Below are 18,702 nucleotides of genomic sequence, written 5' to 3'. Positions count from 1 at the left end.
CTATCCAATTCAAACATGAGCTTATAGTCGATGCAGTTAGGGGTTATTGCAGAATTTCTTAAGGCTTCATTGGCTTCTTAATACGATTTGCTTGCATTCACAAATGGGAATATTTAGTGTGTGTTGCTTTCACTTGATGGTCATGTGAATCGTATGTGTTTGGTTAACCCAAGTTGTCGATTCTCTGCTCTAGCCTAGTTCCTATTCTGGTTGTTTGTGAAACCAAACTACCATGGTGAGGTCCATCCTGGGTTTGCTTTACTGCTTGCTTGATTGATGCCGTTGGACTCCCAGGTTCTTGTGTAGGAGCATGACTAAATTCTCTAGTTTGCATATGATGGCTGCCGGGTTATAGTTTTTTGTTTTCTTGGTGAAGAGCTCCAGACCATAGTAGCTGCCCGTATAGCACTATGCATCAGTTGCTTCTCTGCAACTGCAAATGTCCATCCTTGTATGATAGGTTTGCTATGGGATGTAAATGCCCATTTGCACCGGCTTGATTCAGCTTTGTGTTCCATTTTAAACGGTTCTCCGAGGGGCCATTGCAGTGTTTTATGTTCTCTTTCTCTTAACTAGATTACTGTCAACATTTCGTTTGTCTGGGCCTGATGCCACATCTATGGTAGCTACAAGCCTTGACCGAGATGCTGCATTGTTCCGAGAGAGTCGTTGTACGTTTCACATTTGACTGATAAGTAGCGTGACATACTTGACCCATGCTCATGTGTCGTGCTGTGCATAGTGAAGATAGAAATATGATGGTTTGACAGATGAGCTTGCCGTACCAGATTTACAAGTAGTAGTTTACTTATTTCACTTTTGACTCGTTTTACATCTGATTTGTGATGTGTTACAACTCTTGTTTTTGTTGTGCTTCAGATGCTCGACAGTGAAAGTTTGGTGCCGTCGGGATGGATGATGAAGATGTCGTTGCCCGCAAAAGTGGCAAGGCACGGAAGAGAGAAGTGCACCATGAGATCCTAGATCGGGAAGCAGTGCGTAAAGTGGCGCAAGGCCAGACAGCAAATTGTGCTTTGTGCTGCGCAAGTGCTAATTGATGGATATGCTTGCTGATAGATATTGTTGTGTAGTTTCCTGCTTGTTTTGTTTGTCTTACCTTAACTCTGTCCAAATTACTTGTCTTAGATTTGTATAGATATGGATGTATAAGACAAGTAATTTGGGACGGTGGGGGTATTGAACTGATGGATTCCTTCAGCGAGAGTGATATATGCTGCTGCAGGAATCCATCTAGCGAGAGTAAATTTGTGCATTTCTTATAATCTGGTCATTTTAATGAATGTAGTTGAAATGAAATGAAACCCAAGTTGTTCAATCAAGCCGAGCTGAATAATATGCAGCACAATATCCGTTGGATGATGAATATTTTGTTTGTTTCTGCAGGCATATATTATGACTTCTTTTCTGGACCTTGTACGTGTGTTTGTGATAGCAATTTAAATCCATTGTGCTCGTGATTGTGCCATGCTTGCATATTTTCTAGATCTCGTCTGCGTGTTTGTGATAGATAGATAGATAGATAGATCATGGAGCCATGGAGGCCAAGATGCTGGAAGAAAAAGAAAAAGAAAAACAGATCTTTTATATACTACTCCCTCCGTTCCAAAATAGATAACTCAATTTAGTACTAACTTTATACAAAATTAGTATAAAGTTGAGTCATCTATTTTGAAACGGAGGGAGTAGAAGGTATGTTGCTGAACAGAATATGAATTAATCTCTGGCCAAGGCAAAGTTCCCTCCCTGTGTAAATCTATATAAATGCATCAACATTTGAAATCCTGGGGATTCATCTTGCTCAGAGAATGAAATTTATTTATGGTCCAAGTGAGAGGGAAAAACAATATACAAATTTAGTGCCCACTAACGAGCTAGTTTCTTTTTTTTGAGGGAACGGATGAGGTAGGTGAGCCAGCAGGCGAAGAGTTCATCAACTTTATTAAAGGCTGCCACCGGTTGGTCCGAGTTATGGCACCTTTTTCATCGTACCACCAGCCCTCACGAATCGATCAGTAGTGGGAACTCGCTCGGAGGAGCCGGAGCGTGGGATTTCGTTTACCGAGCGGACTCTTAATACTCCCTCCGTCTAGATGAGTAAGTCATCTTAGATTGTGCACCGTGACCAAGGAAGAGAGGAAAACGAGAGAACTTAATGTTTATTTGCTAGTTAATAGCATCGCATGCAATGAACTAACCACTGCATGTCGTATTTGGTAGTCTCAAGTCATTAAAAGCATGCACACCCCACATATCTTATTGGTTGATATGTCAAGAAACAAGAAACGAGGTAGAAGTTAATGCACTGCGCCTAAGTATTTTGGGATTATTTGGTTTTCGTAAGATGACTTACACACCTAGACGAAGGGAGTAGTTCTATTTCCTAAAAAAACGTATGCGCGTCTGCTATTATCTTTATCATCATGTCATTAAACAAACACTCTAGGAATGCCCACCAGCGAGCAGCAAGGGTCTGGATTGCGCCATTTCACAGATCCGCGGCACTACGGTCACAAGGCTTTCTTTCAAGACCATCTCTATATATACTAGAGACAATCACCCATCCACGTGCGGGGTGCGTGTGCGACTTACGACTTGGGTCTTGGCCGAGGGTGAGCAGCCAAGGCGATGCTTTCTCATGAGGTCGCTGGAGGCGAGGATGAACGACAGGAACCGGCCATTCGAGGACGCCATTCCTGAGAGGTCTCGGCGGCAAGCTCCGCCGGCGGCCCCCCCCCCCCACCCCCCCCCCCCCCCCCGCGCGCGCTCGCGTCCACAACGTCGCCGCCGGTGCTGTCATGCCCAGGGCGTGCACGTCCCACTGCGGGGTCGGCTCCCCCGTCGCGAGGTTCCGTGGGTCCGCATGCTGAGGCCGGCGAGCTTGCCGTCGTTGAGCAGGAGGATGGCCGCCGGGCGGACGTCGCCGTGCACTATCTTCGCTGACGAGCGAAGGAAGGCCAGAGCAGAGCATACCTGGTACGCCACGCGCACCGCGCTCTCCACGGCAGCGGCGGCGTCCCGTGGCCTCCTTGAGCGAGGCGGTCCTCTCCTCCAGGCGATCCTCTATTGTAAGTGATTACATGATCTCCTGGAAGCACATTGTGATCTGCACTTGCTAGTGCAAAGTACATCAGTCTCTATCAAATCACGCATTTCATCTCAGTTGCTTCTAACTGTTAGGTTTATGGAATTTCTGTGTACCTGAACATCATTCTTGACCCTTAAAGGAACAGGGGAACTTACTTTCTTCTCGCATTCGATTACGCCATCCCGCTTATGTATCTTTTACTGGTGTCAACAGGCAAGATTTTTGACGCCGTAGAAGGGGCTGGGAAGGATGTGCTGTCAACATCGTCGACCGTGACGACCGGTCTTGTATCTCACAAGTAGGTGTTATTCTGCCGCTACACAACCTTGTCTCTACTCCCTCTTGATTCTTGGACCAGAACATGGAGCACTTCCCCTTGCAGCATGCTTATTATTCTTTGTCAGGGTGGATCTCGGAATTCCAGACAATGTTGACTAAGGAGTTTTCATTTTCTTTGCACGAAAAATTCATTTTCCATTTTACGAGTGCCCGAAATGAGGTTTTTTGTGAAAGAACTACCAAATAATTGTTGCAAAAACGGACCAAATCAATTTTATAAATACTAGGCCATGTTTAATGCACAATTGACAAAATGGTTGGGTGCAAAAAAAATTGTCCACCTTTGGTGAAAAAGACAAATTTTCGCCGATTCAGTAGGAAGCGGGTCAAATTTGAACTGCAGCTGCCTTATAGTTTGCTCTTTCTTTTTTAAAATCATTTCTAGGTACATAAGTATCTATTTAAGCATAAATACATGGTCTAGTGGTGATACGTTGAGGTTTGGATGGTGGCCCAGGGCCCCAACTCCAAAGCGCGTAGACTCGCATGCCCGCCGCGTGATCACCGCGTGACCGTGGCGTTGCCATGCGTTATGGGAAGCCTAGGCATGTCTAGTAGGTTTGGCACTCCCCAGGTAGATGCTTGAAAGAAAATAACAACAGAAGAATCTCACGAGGAGATCGAACAATGCTCAAACATGAATTAGCACCCCAAGTGTTTGATTAGTGGTGTACGGGAAATGCACATGGCCAATGGGCCTGAGTTTTGGCCGAGGATGATCATCTACTAAGGACACTATCTTGGAAAATTTGCAGCTCAAATGGAGGAGCCTAGGTGTCACTTGCTTTGCAACGTACCACACTGGACATAAATATGAATGTTGAAGCCACACTCACATGTATTGTTAGATGAGGCTCAAATTTTGTGGAGAGCAATGATTTGGGAATATAGAAGATGTGGCAAAAAATCAGCTCATTAGGATATGCCTAGATAGTACTTCCTTCACAACAGTTCGAGTTGAACAAAAACTTTGGAAATTTGCCGAGGAAGATTTACCAGGCAAATGGAGTTGAATATTGACATGAGGCAATGATTTGGATAGTAAAGAATGCCCAATTTTTTTGGGAATTTTGGCAATGACAGAAATATAGGTTGCTTCACAACCTAGGGCAAAAATTGACACATGGACATGACACATAGGCAAAACTGATGAGGTGGCGCCTAGTCATAGCAATCCACCACAACTTACAAGGTTATGACCATCTATATTGGTCGTGATCAGCTAGAAATAAGGCAGGGGATCAGTGTTGTCTGCTTTATAACCATTTCGTGTGAGGAAATTACGACCTTTATGGCCAAAATGGTCGATATAGTTGAGGGTTTGGAGGCCCCCGAGCAGCTTTTGACCAATTGATCTCAAATGGTCGTAGATCTATGACCAATTCTTCTAGGGTCACTGATAGAAGGTCACTAGTTGACATATTTCTTGTAGTGTATTGAGGCAAGCATACCTGGGAAGCCGCGAGTTTTGTTCATCTCCAATAGCTTGCGACGTCTTCAGCATTGGGAGATCTCAAATACTTCTGGCCAACCACTTGGACAATTCCGACTGTGAAGCGCTTGACACACATGATGACTTGGCTCTCACCCATAGCCAAGTGATCATCAACTAGATCAGCCGGGATACCGTATGCCAACATACGCAAAGCGGCTGCCACCTTCTGAAAGGTGCTATGCCCAAGCTCTCCGGCGGTATACCTCCTTTGCTGAAAAAACCGGTCATGGCTCGCTAGTTTCTCTGCAATGCGCCTGAACAACTTGGTGCTCATCCTAAACCGGCGATGAAAGTACGACTCCGGGTATGTGGGATTCTCCACAAAATAGTGCCTTATCAATCTGTTATGGGCATCGATCCTATCCCTCCAAATTTTCTGCCGAACCATAACCGAACCACCGTGCTTTGGTTTTTTATTGATGTGCATAGCTAGGATCATGCAAGATCCTCCTCCTCTTCCATATCAAAATTTTCTTCGGAAGAATCATACGACGAACTCATCTACAATGTTAAATACTAGGCTATAAAAACTACAATCAACATGCACCAAATTCATGAAGTTTGAGCAATACATACCTTGCGGGTGTTTTGTCGAACACCTTGCGGGCGCCGAGCGGCAGCGAGCGGCCGCACGCTATTCGTCGGAGGACCGCCGCGCTTGAGGTGCGGCGGTGACTAGAGGGAGGCGGAGGAAGCCGCCGCGGCTGGATGGGGTAGGTGGGGTTGCGAGCGAGCACTCGACAGTCCAGCGCACGGGAGCGGGCGCAGCAAATAAGCGGCGCGCGATGGCGTTTCGGCCCGCGCGCTGAACTGGATATGCCGCGCGCGCGATTTTTGCGCCTGCGCTTGAGAGCCCGGAGTGGTAGCGCTCGCAAAAAACACTGATTTTTCAGCGCGTCGCTTATATAGCGCGGCTGTTGGAGATGCTCTCAGCAGCTACATGCAATGTGACCGCCGCTGCCGCACAACCATCCCTCTGCATCAAGACTTTGTCAATAGTTTGCATCTCGCCGCCGAAGTCAACCACCAGATCTACGGAGATAAAACACAAAAAATCTTTTGATGGTGACCGTAATCTGCAGCGAGGGCGGCGCGGTCCCAGATCCAATTCCACGTGACTCTCAAGCAGCTGTGTGGATGCGTCCAGGCACCAGCCCCGTACTCCAGGCCATGGACTTCATCCAAATCGGACCAGAATCACCAACTAACTGCTGGATCGGGAGGCAAGCCATGGAGAGACCGGGAAGCCAGCGGGCAAATGACCAGATCAGAAGACGACCACCAAGGGGGAGAACAGAAGAAAAAAAGAGGCCGGAGATGCCCCCGCCGCCGCCGTCCGCCGGGTGGCCGGCCTCCTCCGGTGGCGGCATGGTGAACGGCGCTGCAAGGGAGGGCCTCCGAAGGTGGCTGCGGCGGCACCTCCGGAGCAGGGGCGGAGCCAGGATTTAGGCATAGGGGGGGGGGCAAACGATGGTCAAGCGAGAAAATAATTTTTTTTCTCGCAAACTATCCAATAGTTATATATCCAAGTATATTTTGCATTTAATTTGTCTAGACAGACTTTTTTTTCAGCTGGGTCGTGTGTAGCTACAGTTTTTTTTCCGGATTGTCTAGCTATAGTTAATATGGTCAATAATTTCACGTATGCGCAAAGTAGACCAAGTGATAATCAAACTACTCCGAAACATTACATGAAATGTCTTGCTACAAAACATTGTCATATGGAAAGAACAATCATTGTATAACCAAATGGCTGGCTTTTAGCTTGTATTTATACATATTTGAATTGCCAATCGCCGCAAAAAAAATATTTGAATGGCAAATCATCACTAATTACATTAGAACCTTTTTTTTGTTGTATTAGGCAAAAGTATTCAAATTGCCAGAACACATACCTAGAGAAATAAATCTAGCCTCTGCTCATCCCCTTTGTCGCTAGGTAGAATTAGATCGGCTGGTCGTTGTTGGCATACTCTAGGCAACCGTCACTGCTCACTGATTTTTCAGATCCAAGCTTTAGAATGATTGCGGGTGCGTATGCCCTAGTGATGCATCACAAATCATATAGCCAAAATAATAAAAATCTGATGAATATGTTCGAAACGATACAAGATGTGAATTGAGAGAGATTAGTAGAAAATGTGATGTGTTAACCTTTCTATTTCATTGGCTACATCCTGAAGAATCGACGAGCAGCAGCTTGTGCGTTGTGCGTTGTGCCGCCGGAAGAGTCAGATCGTGAGTGGGAAGAGCTGAGACGGGCATGCGGCCGGCAAGGGCACAGGACGGCGGCTGCGCGGGGCTAATCACGGGAGATAATGCCCGACGCGTAGGAGATAGCAGAGAACAGTTGCCCAATCGGATGCTGCCATGGACCTGAAAACGTTTCACTATTGGGCTTTAACATGGGCTGTTTTCCATTTTTCTAGAATTGACGTCAAGATAGGGGGGGCAAGTATTCTGTACGTTTCACTATCGCTAATTATATTAGCGTATACTCAACGTCGCTCGATCGTTAGGGGGGGCCAGGCCCCTGCTCGCACCCCCTTGTCTCCGCCACTGCTCCGGAGTCGCCTGAAGCGACCCGGGAGGCTACGGAGTCGTTTTGTTCGGGAGTTCCCCTCAAGATAGACTCATAACCAGTCACGACTTTGAGTTTCGATCCGGCGCAACATCGCCAGAGTTATATAAGAGGTTGTCACGACCACGACCTAGCTACTCCCCTCCTCGATTCCCTGCAGGAAGAGTTTGTTAGTTACCATGACGAAGAAAAGCTTATACGAGCCGCTGAGCAGCAGTTCAACGGAGGCCACGAATGGCAGAGGGCAGCCGTCGACGGCGGCGCACCTTGATGACGACGACGGCTGACAATGTTGTTCGGGTGCGTACATGCGCTAGCTATATCATGGTTTTATTTACATTACGTGCCAAGGCTAATAATTTATTAATGAATGTTCTCATGTGAGTTTGTACTTCCATCAATTTGTTAATTCTGCAGCACGTGCTGGTTAGTTTGAGCATGTCTGCATTCTTCGTCATCTCGGCGGCACATGTATGGCAGGACGCGGGGCATCATTGGTACAACGTGATCATCACCGCCATCGTCTTCCTCTACTCCATGGTCATGATCCATCTGCTGCTGATCAAATGCCGGGATCGGAACAAGAAGAGCGAACTTGAATCATGCCAAGTGATTGTTATCAGCACACCCACAGATTGTGTATGTATCGATTGATGCATTAATCCATGGCACCTAATTAATATCACTAAATTTGTTTTGCTATTCAACACGTTGTGATTATATTCTTTCATGGATTATTATTAATTGTTTCTTGCATGCAGATGGCATCAGTGTTGATGGTTGCTGCGACGGGGATGTTAATATCCCTTGGGGTCGCGCTCTTCGTCTTTCGCCCCGCCTGGTCTGACCTGGCGTTCATTGCTCTCATGGTCTCCTTATCCATGGGGTCGACGTTTCTTTTGCTCAAAATTGAGGACATTGAGAGGAAGAAGATTCCTAAGGGAAAATGTGAAGATGCCTCAGATCTCGTATGGTTTTTTTTTTAACACAGATCTCGTATAGTTCCAGAGTAATGGTATCTAAAATTCAACGGCATAGTTTGGTTTGTTTTAGTAAGTATAAACCCAACAAAAGCTTATAGAAGATCCTGTGACATATATGCTACTTTGATTTTGAGTATTTTTCGGCTATAATCTCCACTGGATTCCACCATGGAAATAGGTGGAGAGGCATGACCTCGAGGTTCAATCTCGTTTCGTAAGAGTCTCGAGTATTTTGGTTAACCATTGCAATCTCTACAACTGGTTTATATATAATTTAAATGGGTCTGTCTAGGACATATCTAGATGTGACATAGTTATATCACATCTAAGCTGATGTCCACTTTGTTTGTGGTCTATTTTTTTGTTCTAGTTTTTTTTTTGTTTCTTGTTACTGCATTATGTATTTGTGAAAGCTTAGATGTGACATTCTTAAAAAACATCTAGATGTGAATTAGACAAACTGAATTTAAATCAGTGGGGAGACATGGCCCTTTGATATTTCCAACTTGATATCGATCATGTTTAATGCCCATACAGATGGAGTGGGGGCAGATGTCGCTTGCATGTGCCGTGCCGGCCATTCGCATCGGCTAAATTTACCATGTAGTTGTGAAGTGTTTGGTTTCGCCCACGTTTCCCCGCAAAACGTGCAACTCTTTGGTTCATCTCTTTCTCTTAAGTAGACAGTGCTCCTGCCGGTTTCTTAAAAAAAACAAAAAAACCTCAAAAGTACCATGACATGTGATCTTCTTCTTCTGTGAGCTTTTGTTGAGTTTATATACTTACTAAAATAAACCGAAGTAAGCAGTTGTATTTTACATACAATTACACTGGAACTAGACGAGATCAGAGGCATTTCCATGTTTTTCCTTAAGCTTCTTTTTCCTCTCATATTCCTCAAGTTTGAGCGAAAGAAACGTCAACCCCATGCTTGCCGATAGCATCAAAGCAATGGAGGCCAGGTCGGACCAAGCGGGGCGAGAGACGAGGAGGGCGATCCCCAAGGAGATTAACATGATCACGATCGCGACCGCCGTCAAGACTGATGTCAACTGCACGAACCAATTAAAGAGTCAGAACATATGTTGCCTAGCAAAATAGAATCTATTGGTTAATTATTAGGTGCCATGAATCGATCGATCGGTACATACGCAATCTCTGGGTGTGCTAATAATATTCACTTCGCACGATCCGAGCTCCCGTATCTTCTTCTGATCCCGGCGTCTGATGAGCACAAGGTGAATCATGACCGTGGAGTAGAGGAAGACGATGGCGGTGATGATCACGTTGGACCACCAATGGTGATGGCCCGCGTCCGTCCATACATTGCCGGCCGAGATGCAGAAGGATGCAAACATGATCACACTGACCGTCAGGTGCTGCATGCAAGCACATCGTCAAGCATGGATTTGATGGAAGTACAAACTCACATGAACACGTTCATTAACAATTGGTAGGCAAATGAGTAAAACCTAGATCGAATTAGTAGCCTTGGTATAAAGTATATAGATATAGCCCACATACGCACCCGAAAGACTATGGCGCCATCGTCGTCAGCAAGGTGCGCCGCCGGCGAGGGCTGCCCTTTGCCATTGCTGGTCTCCGTTGAAGAGCTGCTCGGCGGCTCATAGGAGATTATCTTAGTCATCTATATCTATATCTATACATCTATATACCTACTAATAAAAAACTAGGTATTCTTAATCCGTCATGCTATTTTGTAGAAAACCCTCAATATTTCTGACATTAAACCCGCAGTACATATCAAATGTTTTTTTAAAATACTCATATCTTTTAAACCGTAACTCCAAATTTAACATATTATATATGAAATTTGATTAGAAAAATATGTAGAATCTAAATATGATGTTATTTTACCTGTTAACAATTTTTAAAAATACTATCTAGGCTGCAGTGTTAATCAACAATGCATTATCCGTCTTTTTTTCATACCGATACTGATTCAGATTGGGGATGAACACCTCAGCAAAATCAGGATTGGACATCAAATTGAAGATAAATTTGTTAGAGACACCAATAAATAAGGACATGCATGACAAGAAATAAAAGGACCAAACAAAGATGGGATGTCCGCTATGAAATAAATAAAAGAGAAAATGCAAAGAAGATCCGATAAAGATGATATGTTGCGCTATTCTCCTATATATAAGAAGAAAAAAGAAAGGACATGCATGAAAAAAGTAAAAAGGAGGCATGCATGACAAAAAATAAAATAAAAGACAAGTTTGATAAGAAATAAATAATGATGAAACATGGACCAATACCTATGACATGTATGGCAATAAATAATGATGAAATAGGGACGCAAGTACCTGCGTCAACATGAGACCATGAAAAAATGTTCTTTTCCTGACAAAAAAAAATGTCTTTTTATGATTAAAAAATCATGTATCTTTTTAACAACTTTTTTTAACTCTTCATGTATTTAAGAAATAGCTACAAATTCTCAGATTATAGAATATTTTTTAGAAATTAAAAGTGTGTGGTATTTTTTCTCCCGTTGTAACGCACGGGCCTTTTTGCTAGTGGTAACTAAAACAAACCCTTGCTGGAGAGAATCGACTAATCGAGGACGGAGGGAGAGTAGCTAGCTAGGCTGCGACGCGTGTGTGACTTGGGCAAGAGCTTAGGAATTCAGGATCGAACCTCAAAATCGTAACTGGCCAGGAGTCTTATCTCTAATTGCTAACAAACTCTATCTCCGAATCCAAACTTGAACACGTATGTGCCACTGGTAGAAAAAAGCCCTTTAGTCCCGGTTCGCAACAGCCTTTAGTCCCGGCTGTGCAACCGGGACTAAATATGCGCGACTAAAGACCCCCACCTTTAGTCGCGCCTCTTACGGACCGCGACTAAAGGCTTTAGTCCCGGTTCTTGTGGCTGACCGGGACTAAAGGCCGTCCACGTGGGCGCCCGTGGTCCGTCGGGGCGGAGGACCTTTAGTCCCGGTTCTCGTGGCCAACCGGGACTAAAGGGCTCCTCCGCAGGTTTAGGGTTTTAACCCCCCTAAACCTGGTTTCTTTTTAGTTTGGAGTGTTTTATTTCTTTTATATTATATTTTGTGTTTTATTTTAATTTTGATAAAGTTTCAGTACACATATTTTACGCTACTATATACATGCATATGAAATTTCAAACAAGAAGAATTCAAGAGGAATATATAATATATATTCAATCTCGGGTGACCATATACAACTTCAAACAAGTTTCCATACACAATTAGGATGGATGACCATATACAACTTCGTACAAGTTTCAATCTCGGGTATGCATATAAATTTCTTCGTCCTCGGTATAGTGTTCTCCTTCAGGATTGATGACTTCCCTCATGAAAAATCCTGCTAATTCTTCTTGAATTGGTCGGAAGCGAGCTTCTGGACTAAGCCTCCTCCGCAAGTTATCCGTCGCGTTCCGCACGCTATCTGATGCCTTCCGCTCAGTGGTGTGTCTCCGGATGTTCTCACAAACATAGTATCCACATAGATTGGTCCCCGGTGGCTGCTTATCCACATTAACTAACCTTCTGAAATCTAGCTCATGTTTGAATTCACCGACAATTTCTTCTAAGAACCGTCTCCAAACCCTACAGGGCAAAGAAAATTAAATGAATAAGGGAGTTATTAGTTACTTGATATTAGGAAATGAACGAAAGAGACCGATCGATATAGAGCTCAAATGATTGAAAATAATTACTTTTGCAGCATTTTTCTCATGTCGGCCCAACGCTTTGGATCCGAATCCATAGAGTCCATGATTAGAACTCTGGAGGTGTGAAGTTCAATATTTAGCAGAATCCAGTGGAACCTGCGGACACGTTACATGCACAGTCATGCATAACTCATCGATTAGACATACCATGCATGGAGTAAACAAAAGAGAATGGGCACGAAACACTCACCCAAAATGGTAAGGAAATAGAATATGACTTTTGAGTTGATGCTTTCTAAGAAACTTGTACATGTCTTTCTCCACGTCTTCGGGGTGATGTTGTAACACATGTCCATTAACGATATGTGGGTCAATGAACCCAACATCATGGATGTTTCTTATTTTGCATTCCCAAATCTTCAATTTGCATAATAGCGTACGCAACAATATAGTTAGGACAATATATATATATATATAGTGCAGGCAATGAAGAACGAGATGAGGTAGAAATAAATCACTTACAGAACGTAGCAACTCAGCATAGATTTGTCGAGGTCGCGCAGATTGAACAGCTGGAACAATTCACTCATATGAACTTCTACAGAGTACCGTTTGGTGTGATGCTCATCTGTAACATCCGCATAAACATATTCTTTGTCGGCCCATGTTATGAATTGCTTGTACCAACGTAGCAGATTTCGCATTTGTGGTGGTAGACTCTTTTCCCGCGCAGGCTCGACGAGAGGCCCATTCCGCACATATTGTAATGCTATCTCACATACTGGCGCATCCTCAAGGCCTAAGAAGGCACGAAGAGTCAAACCCATCTCGGACGCTTGTTTCATGGCACCCGCTACAGTCAATCCAAGTGCTGCCGCAGCTGCTATGATCTCGGGGTCCTCTTCCGGACCGGCTTTCACTATGAGCGGGGGGGTCGATTGTTTCTTCTGCATCCCGAGCTGGTCAACTTGTTTCCCGCTTTTTTTACTTTCTTCTTTCTCCTCCTTCAATATTTTTGCTTGCCTACGAAGTTCATGTCCATAGTCGTCAGGCATATTCAGCTCGGCTTGGGACGGTGTCGTCAAAAAATCCTTAGCCCACTTCTTTTGCTTCTCAGTGAATACTTGCTTGGGCTCAGGCTCTTTTTTCGCCTTCATATCCGCCTTCCATTTCTCATAATCAGCAGACGCGGCCAATTTGGTTTCAGCTTCACTAAGTTCCCTAGGCCTTGGGAGGAGAGGCTTCAGTGATGGCTCCGGTACCCTTGTGGTCTTAGGTACATAAGGGTCCGGGTTAATAGTCCAGGAGCGGGTTTCCTTGCTGTCCGCCTGCTTCTGCTTCTTCGCTGGAGGTGGATTGGGGGGCGTCGTACCCGCCGGAGGAGGATTGGGGGGCGTCGTACCCGCCGGAGGTTGTGGATCGGGGGACGGCGTCGAATGGCGTGAAGGAGGTGTAGGTGAACCACCACGACCACCACCACCGCCACCACCGCCACCACCACCACCACCATCGGAGGGGGGTGGACTTGCTAGCCTTGGCGCCTCGCCTGGAAACACTATGTACTTCTTTTTCCATAGAATGAACTGGCGCTTGACATCTCCAAGTCTTCTCTCCCCTTCGGGTGTAGGTTTGTCAATCTCCAGGTCCTCAAACCCTTGGACTATGTCTTCCACCGTGACACGAGCATAGCCATATGAAATGGGGTTGTTGTGGTGGAGTGCTCCAGGTGTACAGGGTAAAGCACTGCCGCTAGCTACCTTCGTGGAAACGTTCCCCACGGGATAATGCAGATCACATTCTTTCATCTCCTTTACATCATCCACGGGGTAGTGAGGCTCCGGTGCACGAATCTCGATCATCGGTGCACTAGCACCAGGCGGGGCACCCGTGGAAGCCACGCTGCTTCTCCGCTGCTGGCTTCCGCGATCCGCTTCATGATCTTCATGCGGCCCTGCACCCGATTTTTCTTTCACTAGTTCATGCACGGTCTGCTTCAACTCATGGAGTTCCGATGCAAACTTCGTCATAAGATCTGCATCCCGGTCCGTCTTTCTCTTACGGCTTCTGTAACAGTACAGGTCATTGTCCTGGGAAAACCCTACTTTCCACGGAACTTTGCCTTTGCCTCGTACACGTCCTCCGTGTTCATCATTCCCGAGGGCTGTTGTCAGTGCGTCTTTCTCTCTGTTGAACTTGATCAAGCCCTCTTGAGCTTGGGTCATTGCGTCAATAAGGGCTTGGGTGGGAGCAAACTGTCTCTGCCGGTGAACACACACCCCTGTCTCCGGGTCTAGCAATCCCCCATGCCCGTACCACCAGCTTTTGGCCCTTGGGTCCCATCCCTCTGTACCTAGAGGGATTCCTCGCACCCTCAGGTCCTCCTCCATCTTCTGCCACCTAGGCTCCGAAAGGCGGTATCCTCCTGGCCCCATAATATGATGGAACTTTTTCTTACTCGCATTATCCTTATTTTTTTCGATATTTCCTTGAAATGCTCCGATTGCTTTTGCCTCACAAATTCTGGCCAATCATCTTTCAGTTTCTCATGTTGTCCATTGAAATCCGGAGTCTTGCCCTTGTTGACATAGTCACGGGTTAAATTTTTCTTGAAGTTCCGGAATGCTTCGCCCATCTTCTGAAGAGCGAACTCTTTAACTAGCCTCCTCCTCTGACGTCCACCCGGAACCTCGTTACCGAATTCATCGACTTTGTTGTATTCCGGAGGTAGAATGAAATGTTCCATAAGCTTTCTCCAGCAATCCTTTTTCGTTCTCTTGTCGACAAAACTGAAACCAAGACGTGCCTTCTTTGGCTCCTTCCATTCCTGGACGGTGATCGGGACGTTGTCTCTAACAACGACTCCGCATTGGTTGATAAACTTTGAGGTGTGCTGTAGGGGCTTGCCGGTTTCACTGACAAACTCAATGGCATATGTTTCTCCTGTTTTCATCGCCTTGGATTTGCCACGCTTTGTCGTACTCGATCCGGAGGGCTAAAAAAAGAAAGAGAGTCGCGCGCGTTAATACATATGTATTCACATTTCAGTAAGTTTGTATCACGAGAGGCTCTCAATGTATATATATACCTCGCCGGAGGTGGTTGCTACTTGCAATTCGAGATCGTCGGTTGTTGACGGTTGACCTCCGTCGACAATGTCCGTTCCTTCACCTTCTTGATCATCGATAATCTCTGTTCCACCGTCAAGGTTCAGATAAGAAGAGACTACATCCTCTTGTTGCTCATATTCTGAGCCCGGCACATAAGGAATCTCGTTGTTGATGATGCCCATTAAATAACGTTCAGCCTCCGGATCCCTAAGCGGCTCGGTTCTATCGTCCGCCATATGTCAGTCCTGCATGTAGTAAAAATTCTTTAAGTATAAAGGAATTAAAAAATAAGATTAAGGGGACATAGAGGAGGAGGAATTAAAAAATAAGATTCTTTAAGTAAAAATTCTTTTTTTCTTCTTCTTCCTTTCTTCTTCCTCTTTCTTCTTTCTTTCTTCTTCTTCCTTTCTTGTTCCTCTTTCTTCTTCTTCCTTTCTTCTTCTTCCTTTTTCCTTTCTTCTTCTTTCTTTCTTCTTCTTCCTTTCTTCTTCTTCCTTTCTTCTTTCTTTCTTCTTCTTCCTTCTTCTTTTTTCTTTCTTTCTTCTTCTTCCTTTCTTCTTCCTTTCTTCTTCTTTTTTTCTTCTTCCTTTTTCTTTCTTCTTTCTTTTGGCTTTCATTTGGTTTTCATTTGGTTTTCATTTTTTTCTTCTTCCTTTTTCTTTCTTGTTTTTTCTTCTTCTTTTTCTTTCTTCTTTCTTTCTTCTTTCTTTTTTTCTTCTTCCTTTTTCTTCTTTCTTTTTTTCTTCTTCCTTTGTTTTTCTTCTTCCTTTCTTTTTCTTCTTCCTTTTTCTTTCTTGTTTTTTCTTCTTCCTTTTCTTTCTTCTTTCTTTCTTCTTTCTTTTTTTCTTCTTCCTTTTTTTCTTCTTCCTTTTTCTTCTTTCTTTCTTCTTTCTTTTTTTCTTCTTCCTTTTTTTTTCTTCTTTCTTTTTTTCTTCTTCCTTTGTTTTTCTTCCTCCTTTGTTTTTCTTCTTTCTTTTTTTCTTCTTCCTTTGTTTCTCTTCCTCTTTTTTTTGTTTTTTTGTTTTTTTTCTTCTTCCTTTGTTTTTCTTCTGTTTTTTTGTTTTCTTTTGTTTTTTTCTTCTGTTTGTTTTTCTTGTGTTTTCCTTTTTTTTCTTCTTCCTTTGTTTTTCTTCTGTTGTTTTCTTCCTTTTTCTTTTTTTCTTCCTTTTTCCTTTTTTCTTCCTTTTTCTTGTTTTTCTTCTGTTTTTCTTTTGTTTTCTTCTTCCTTCTTTCTTCTTCTTCCTTTTTCCTTTTTCTTTCTTCTTCTTCTTCCTTTTTCTTCTTCCTTCTTCTTCTTCTGCCGGCGCGCGGAGGACGGCAGGCAGGGCCAGCGGGCGGCGGGCGTCGGGCGGCAGGGCGTCGGGCGGCAGGGCGTCGGGCAGCGGGCGGCGGGCCGACAAGGGCGCAGGGCACGGGCGGCGGGCAAGGGCAGGGCACGGGCGGAGGCGGCGCTCACTGGGGACGGGGACGGCGGCGCGCAGGGCTTCGGCGTCGGCGTCGGGGCAGGGTTTCGGCGTCGATCGGCGTCGGGGCAGCGCTTCGGCGTCGAGAGAGAGGAGAATGGGAAGTGGCGAAACTGCTAAGTGCAGTATTTATAGACGCACCTTTAGTCGCGGTTGGGGAGGCGGACCGCGACTAAAGGTACCCTTTAGTCGCGGCTGGCCACACCAACCGCGACTAAAGGGTTTTGGCGCCGCTTTCGCTCCCGCGCAGAAAGACCCTTTAGTCGCGGTTGGGGACAACAACCGCGACTAAAGGGTACCCTTTAGTCGCGGTCCGCCTCCCCAACCGGGACTAAAGGGTCTGTGCTGGAACTGGCGCGGTGCGGTGGGATGTTTAGTCCCACCTCGCTAGCCGAGAGGCTTCGACAGTGGTTTATAAGCGCGGCTGCGCTCACCACTTCGAGCTCCTCTCAAATGCAGGCTTACGGGCCTATTCTGTCACTGTGTGCCTGTGGGCCTACTGGGCCCATTAATGGGTTTCTAGTCGTATTCAGGCCGTGGTGGCCGAGTAGGTGGCATATTTTTTATTTTTTGCCTGTTTTTTGTTTTATTTATTTTGTTTTGTTTTTCTTTTTTTTTCTTCCTTTTTTCCTTTTTCCTTTTTTCTTCTGTTTGTTTTTTTCTTCTGTTTTTTTCTTATGTTTTTCTTCTGTTTGTTTTTTTCTTCCTTTTTCCTTCTTTCTTTTTTGCTTTATTTATTTTGTTTTGTTTTTCTTCTTTTTTTTCTTCCTTTTTCCTTTTTTCTTCTGTTTGTTTTTTCTTCTGTTTTTTTCTTATGTTTTTCTTCTGTTTGGTTTTTTCTTCTGTTTTTTTCTTCTGTTTTTTTCTTCCTTTTTCCTTCTTTCTTCTTCTTCCTTTTTCCTTTTAAAATCAGAAAAATAAAACTAATTCATTTTAAAATCTTCAAAATACAATTATATATCAAAAAAAATCAGAAAAATAAAACTAATTCATTTTAAAATCCCTTGAAGGTTTGACAAAAGGTTTGATACATCATTCAGTTCATCGACCAAATACAAAGTTTTAAAATCCCTTGAAGAAATCGACGATGACCCAGGTACACGTTCTTCTTACAATTAACCAAACGTACACTTTCAGTCTCATGTAAGCAGTGCGTGCATGCATTGTATCCCTTATTTGTCTGTCCCGAAAGGTTACTGAGAGCAGGCCAATCGTTGATGGTTACAAAAAGCAACGCTCGTAGGTCAAATTCCTCTCCTTTGTGCTCATCCCAGACACGTACACCAGGTCTGGCCCACAACTGTAAAAGTTCTTCAACTAATGGCCTTAGGTACACATCGATGTCGTTGCCGGGTTGCTTAGGGCCTTGGATGAGAATTGGCATCATAATGAACTTCCGCTTCATGCACAACCAAGGAGGAAGGTTGTAGATGCATAGAGTCACGGGCCAGGTGCTATGGCTGGAGCTCTGCTCGCCAAAAGGATTAATGCCATCAGTATTTAGACCAAATCTTATGTTCCTTGCGTCAGCTGCAAAATCTTTGAACACTCTGTCGATCTTTCTCCATTGCGTTCCATCAGCGGTGTGTCTCAACTCCCCGTCGGACTTACGGTCCTCTTTGTGCCATCGCAACGACTTGGCATGCTTTTTGTTCATGAACAGACGTTTCAACCGTGGTATTATAGGAGCATACCACATCACCTTGGCGGGAACCCTCTTCCTGGGTTTCTCGCCGTCAACATCGTCACCAGGGTCATCGCCTCTGATCTTATAACGCAATGCAGTGCATACAGGGCATTCATTCAAATTCTCGTATTCACCGCGGTAGAGGATGCAGTCGTTAATGCATGCATGTATCTTCAGAACCTCTAAACCTAGAGGGCAGACAACCTTCTTTGCTTCGTACGTACTGGCGGGCAACTCGTTATTCTTCGGGAACATATTCTTCAACATTTTCA

The 18,702-nt window shown here is 44.7% G+C and overlaps 1 non-coding gene across 1 annotated transcript; it reads left to right on the top strand.

The window, feature by feature from the left end:
- Positions 1 to 364: 364 nt before the first annotated feature.
- Positions 365 to 540, top strand: LOC120970146 (small nucleolar RNA Z112). The gene has a single exon (XR_005764890.1). It is a non-coding gene; the product is annotated as a small nucleolar RNA Z112 (small nucleolar RNA).
- Positions 541 to 18,702: the final 18,162 nt, after the last annotated feature.

Source organism: Aegilops tauschii, chromosome 7 (assembly GCF_002575655.3).
Source record: "Aegilops tauschii subsp. strangulata cultivar AL8/78 chromosome 7, Aet v6.0, whole genome shotgun sequence".
NCBI classification, from domain to species: Eukaryota; Viridiplantae; Streptophyta; class Magnoliopsida; order Poales; family Poaceae; genus Aegilops; species Aegilops tauschii.
Note: the sequence above shows the minus strand (reverse complement) of the source record. Positions and strands in the feature narration are given on the sequence as shown.